This window comes from Microtus ochrogaster, chromosome 8 (assembly GCF_000317375.1).
Source record: "Microtus ochrogaster isolate Prairie Vole_2 chromosome 8, MicOch1.0, whole genome shotgun sequence".
Taxonomy (NCBI): domain Eukaryota; kingdom Metazoa; phylum Chordata; class Mammalia; order Rodentia; family Cricetidae; genus Microtus; species Microtus ochrogaster.
The window spans coordinates 48,924,144-48,930,143 of NC_022015.1; the positions used below are offsets into that span (position 1 = coordinate 48,924,144).

A 6,000-nucleotide genomic window follows, 5' to 3' on the forward strand; every position below is an offset into this window, starting at 1 on the left:
TGTGGTTAGGAATATATATATATCAATAATCAATGAAAAAAGAGGCCATGGATTTGAGAGAAAGCAAGAAGGGGTGTATGGGTGGGGGGCTTGAGGAAGGAAAGATAAGGGAGAAATGAAGTAATATAATATCAAAAATAGAAGAAGTAATAAAAAAAGTAGGGGAATAAAAAAGATGAAAAATATAAATAAAGAGAAATCTTCTCAATGCTGAGAAAAAAAGTACTTTTACATTTCCCATAATCTGGTAAATTCTGCACCATTTTAGTTCTTCTCTGGATCATGCTCATTGTTAACAAAAAGTTGACAGATTGGTAGCCAGGCAGGAAGTTAGACAGGAAAGCCAAACTGAGAATGATAGGGAGGAGGAGGGTGGAGTCAGAGGGATCACCATCAAGATACAGCAGGAGTGAGATGGGCACACAATACTGAAAAAAGATACCAAGGCACGTAGCAAAACATAGATAGAAATATGAGTTAATTTAAATATAAGAGTCAGCTAGTAATAAGCCTGAGCTATGGGCTGAGCATTTATAAGGAATATTAAGCCTCTGCGTCAGTTATTTGGGACTGGGAAAGAAATATTTGCCTACAGTTTGTGGCTGAAAGGTGGTTTGCTTATTAATTTAGACTTCTACTAATACACTACATTTATACTCAGAAAAGTTCGGTGTGCTCATGACTCTAGTTCTGACATTTACCTTCAAGTCTCTAGTCAGTCCCAGTAAGAAACTTATTCTGAAGCCAGCATGGGATGAGGTTATGATCAGCTGTGATTGATGATGATCTGAAGCAGGGGCTACCATCGCGGTCTATAGGGTCCATTAGTGACCTCATGGACACTCATGCTCACTGGGCTTTCCTATAGCTTCCATGTCTGCACTGATTTTCAGTGAGGTAACTGAAACACCACAGTTGTGTTAGTTATTATATTTTTTTTTAAATGAATGTGACACAAGTGAAGTCATCTGGGAGGAGAGAACTTTAATTGAGGAAATGATTCCATCAGATGGGCCTCTAGGGAAGTTAGTGGGGGCATATTCTTGATTAATAATCACTGTGAGAGGGTCCAACCAACTGGGGGAAGCGTCATCCCTGGACAGGTGATTCTGAGTTGTAAAAACAGCAGGTTGAGCTCATGATGGAGAGCAAGTCAGTAAGCAGCATTCCTCCATGGCTTCTGCTTCAGTTCCTGCTTTGAGTCCCTGCTCTAACTTCTCTCCGTGATGGAGTGTGACCTGAGACCTGTAAGATGAAATAGAACCTTCCTCTTTCAGCTTGAAATTTGGCCATGGTGTTTAATCATAGCATAAGAAAACAATCCAAGACACCAGTCACAAACTGGGATGCTCATCTTAATTTGCTATGATGACAACTGTCATCTGTAGATAGGCAATTATTTTCCATTTGATCAAGGACAACACTGAGGTTGAACACATCTCGTTTCCAGTCTGTCTTGTGTCAGACTCTTCCATCCTTTGACCATTTAGAAATATTTCTGCATTTGAGATTATAATATGATTGCATTATTTCTCCCTTTTTTTCCCTCCCTCCAAATCTTCTTATATAACCCTTCTTCCTGCTCTGTTTCAAATTGTAGCCTCTTTTTCCATTAATTGTTATTATAATTAATATATATATATACATACATACACATATGTGCATACCCCATACATACCACACACACACACATTCATATAAAACCTGCTCAGTCTGTATAATGTAACTTGTATTACTTGTATGTACATACTTTTAAGGCTGACCATTTGCTATTAAGTAATCAATTGGTAGACTCTTCCCTGAGGAAGACTATTTTTCCAACTCTTAACATTCCTTAGTTGCCTATAGTTGTTTTCCCAGGGTTGAGGCCCCATAAGATTCCCCCTTTCACATTAGCACGTCTGCTGGTGTTGCCCTTTGTCAGCTCATGTTTAGGTAGTCAGGTTAATAAGACTTTATGGGTTTAATTTCTGACATCCCTAAGAGATAATAGCATAGCAAAGTACCCATTTCTCTGGGTTCCACGCTCTTTCTATATTCTGCAGTTGATCATTTTAAAAAAGAAACATCGCCATCTCTAAGAGGTCGAATAAAAAAATAACCAGGCATACTGACACACATGTGCAATCACAGCCTTTGGCAGAACTGTGGCAAAAATTGTAAAAATTGAGTATAGTTTAAGGTGTTGAGACTCAGTCTCACAGAACTCCCCAGTCAAATCAAATATAAAGCAAAGCAGGAAAGCCAGACCTCTCCTGAGAGTGTGTTAGCTGTTGGAGGTGAGAGACATACAAACGTCTGAGTGGGAGGACACAATGCAGGAGGACACACCTGGAGCTCCAGTGAGTGCCATGACTGGAACCCTGTTTCATGAACCAGTGGTCAAGTCATCATTTGAGGAAATGACCTAATTGCCAGAAGATGGTAGCATAAAAAATTAGACATTTGTTAAAGAAAAATTTCAGCTCTGGTCACTGTTGAGGGTTTTAGTTGGTTAATAATATTACTAAGCCTCTAGATTGGAGGGGAAGCAGGGGTACAGTAGTGGTGATGGAGCATCTTTGGTTCATGCATGCCATGGTTTCAGGGTTAACTCTGAGGCAGAGTTATTAGTCAACAGTCTTATCTCCCAGGGGTGGACTCTCAAAAGGGAGTGCTGCACGGAGCCATGTGTGTCCTAAACCTGGGATTAGGGTAATCAAAACAGCCCCTAGTCCTTTGCTTGATAAACACTCATGTCTTTACTTTTCCAGACCAGAAGGAGAATCAGGAAGTCCGGCAAGGAGGCCACCGCAGACAACAATCATGTTTTGTAATTAATGGTTGCATAAGCCATTCTCTTCAGGCCTCTGAATTATCAGAACAGCCTGGCTGTTAGCTTATTAATGGCGCGACTCATCTGCTGTGCTTATCATGACCTTTTCTTACTTGGTAATTCTCTTTCTTAGGAGAGTACTCTCTGGAGTTGACAAATGTCTGTACCTTTGTCCTGGACCCTTTCTCCCTCCACGTTCTGGGGCAATTACTATGATTCACTTCCAAAGCACAGGCGCTTTTTGTAATGACACAGAGAAAGAGAAAATGACCGGGTTTCAAGGATGAGACAGAAAGCCCTCAGTGCCACTGCTCTTATTACTTAAATAAGACCGAATGAGACGAAAAACGACAAGCTTTTTTTTTTTTCTTTTGGTTCAGGTGTTCACACCGTCCTTAAACAGCTTACTACCCTTACTTCCCTCAGACACAGCCGTATTTCTTTATGTAATTGACCCGGAGCCATGGGGCTCGGATGTGATTTCTGATGAAATCTCATCTGGTAAAACACAGACTTACCATGTATTTCTTAATTCAGGATTCCCTAAAAGGGTAAATATGCATTCTCATCAACCCTAGCTCCTGACACTGTCCCTTGCTCCCTTAATCTTTTAGAGAGAGCCTAGTTGTAAAACTTATTCTATAGGGCAGCCATATTTTACTTTCAAATAGAATCAAAATATGACATATGTTGAACAAAGGGTGTCGTCTAAGGGGCTGAACTGGTGCCATGATTGTGTCTCTGAAAAGGGGAAAGGGAGGCAAAGCTGTGGCTTTTAGTGTGCCCACCCGAAATCTCCCAGAACGGTGTGCTCTCTCTGCCACATTGATCTAATGCTTTAATTGGCAGACAGTAACATCTGATGGGAAAATAATGGTCTCTTAAATACCTGAGAATGAAAAGCAAATTAAGTTAGCACAGTGTAAAAGGCAAGTAATTACATGATGTCAATCCCATTTTATGCTGGTTGGATTTAACCAGCATACAAAGAAAGGACATGTTTAGGAGAGAGAAAAGTAGGACTGCTTCCTGAGGTGTCTTGGGCCTTGCTTACTCTTTGAGCAGAAAGGTCTAGGGATTGAACAGACCATCTTGGTCGGTATCCATCCTTCATCTATGGCCTGTCATTGGTTATACTAACCTGTGACAAAATAGTCACCATCATGACCCAAGGTTTTCTTTTCTTTTCTTTCTTTTTCTATTTTATGCCCATGTTTCAGAGTAGGGAGATAACCTGCCTGAGTATATCATAGATCTAGAGGGGTGTTTGTTGCTGGGGCAATTGGTGGGTGGCTCCTATCTTTGGCCATGTACAAGGACGGGAGGTTTTCCTCTTTATGACCTAGACCAGCCACAAGAGAGGGATATCCTTAGGGACTGGGCATGTAGAATTGTTACAGGGTGATGTCAAGGAAACTCCATATAGTCAAGAGGATAGGATATTTACATACGGAGAAAGATGAAGGACACATTACAGGATGAATAGCAGCTGAGAAATCAATAAATCAATAAACCATCCCACCTCACTCACCCACTCCATTCTGCTTTCTTCTAGCTTTCTCTCCTTCCGCCTTTCCTCTCCCCCTTCCTTCGTTTCTTTCCTGTTTCCCCATCTTTTTAACTTTCTTTATTCTCCTTCCGCTTTCCTTCTTCCTCCTCTTCCTTCTCCTCCCTGTCCTTCATTATGTTTTTTGCTTCCTTTTTAGCACCCCTTCTCATCTCCTTCTCATATTATATAGGATATCATATATAAATATAGATGTGTGGTGTCTTACCAAAAATATTGATAGAATGCAGAGATCTAAAGAAGAAAGGCAACTGCAAGTAATTTCATTTCCTAAAGAAAATCAGTTAAGAGTCTAGTGTATTTTTATGATTTTTCCCATGCGTATTTCCAATTCCATGCCTACCTGTCTGTTTTTCTGTTTCTCTATATGTGGTAATTATATTTAATACACTATATCAATATACATGCTGTATGTAGATTGTGCATATGATTTTCATATTCTGTACTCAGACAAACTCATTTAAAATTTTCCTTAACGAACACGTAAGTAAGCTTCTGTCTGGAGCTTCCTAAAGGTTTGACGGAATTAACCACCTGGAGGGTTGGAGCTTGTGGAGCGTGTGGTGACAGCTCAGATGGGAAGGGCTACACAATGTTCATAAGTGCACAGCTGGTGCCGATGGTGCACAAGCCTCCCACATGCAAGAGACATGTAGATTAGTCAGGGCCCGTGCACCCGGGTTTCCTTATTCCAGTCAGTTTGTCATCATGCCGAGTGCGCTTTTTCCCTTTTAAATGCATACCGAAGCTTCAGCTCTTCAGACGTTTGTGGTGTGAGCCATTGCAAACCTTCCAGATGCACGGTGTCTGCTGTTTCCAGCACCATGATTTTTCTATTTGATCCTCTTTTGTGATCTTTAAAAAATACGTTACATAATCTTAATTTTTCTCAGATACAGTATTCGGAACATATGCTAGCTTTTGTAAGTGCTGAGCTCATTTGAGGACCCCCCAGCCTTGACGTGAAATGAAAAGCCCTAGGTATTGTGAGGTGTAGACAAATGTTGGTATGCGTGTCAAAGTGGATCCAGAGGGCTGTAGGCTTCCTGAGCTCTAGTCTTCTGTTTGTGTCTCTTTCCTTCCATTTTACGACAGATAATCTGCCACGTCCTGACTGGATTAGCGTTTTCCTGAAGGAACAGTGTTGCTTCTGCTATCTTTCCCTTTCCATTTCCTCCAATCCATTCTTCTTGTAGAGGTCTCGAGACTGTTGGAATGATGAGTAAAATGGACTATAACCCGTTAAAGAAAGGTAGACAGAAACATTTGTCTGGTGTGATTCTGTATGAAAAGGGATGGTGTTTATTGCACAATTGGTTGCTAACCTCTGTAGCTTTACTCCTTATCATCTTTGGTCATGATTATGACATCTGTCACATAATCAATAACTATTGACTTACAGAATTAAACAGAATTCTTTGTGCAATTTTGGACCCACATCATCAGAGAGTTGAGCAATGGATAGACAGACATCCATACCTGAAAATACCGTAAGTGGAGAAGCTGCTGTCACTCTCATGAGCCAAGCAGCAGATTATATAGGAACTAGGAAGACTTGGGCTTTGAAATTTCCTTCTGGGCCTGTCCCTGACGGCATTCCTTTTTTTTTTTTTTTTTT

The 6,000-nt window shown here is 40.7% G+C and overlaps 1 protein-coding gene across 1 annotated transcript in view; it reads right to left on the reverse strand.

Moving 5' to 3' along the window:
- The window catches only part of Rorb (RAR related orphan receptor B), a 178,426-nt gene that overhangs the window by 81,316 nt on the left and 91,110 nt on the right, over positions 1–6,000 (reverse strand). The window lies entirely within an intron of this gene.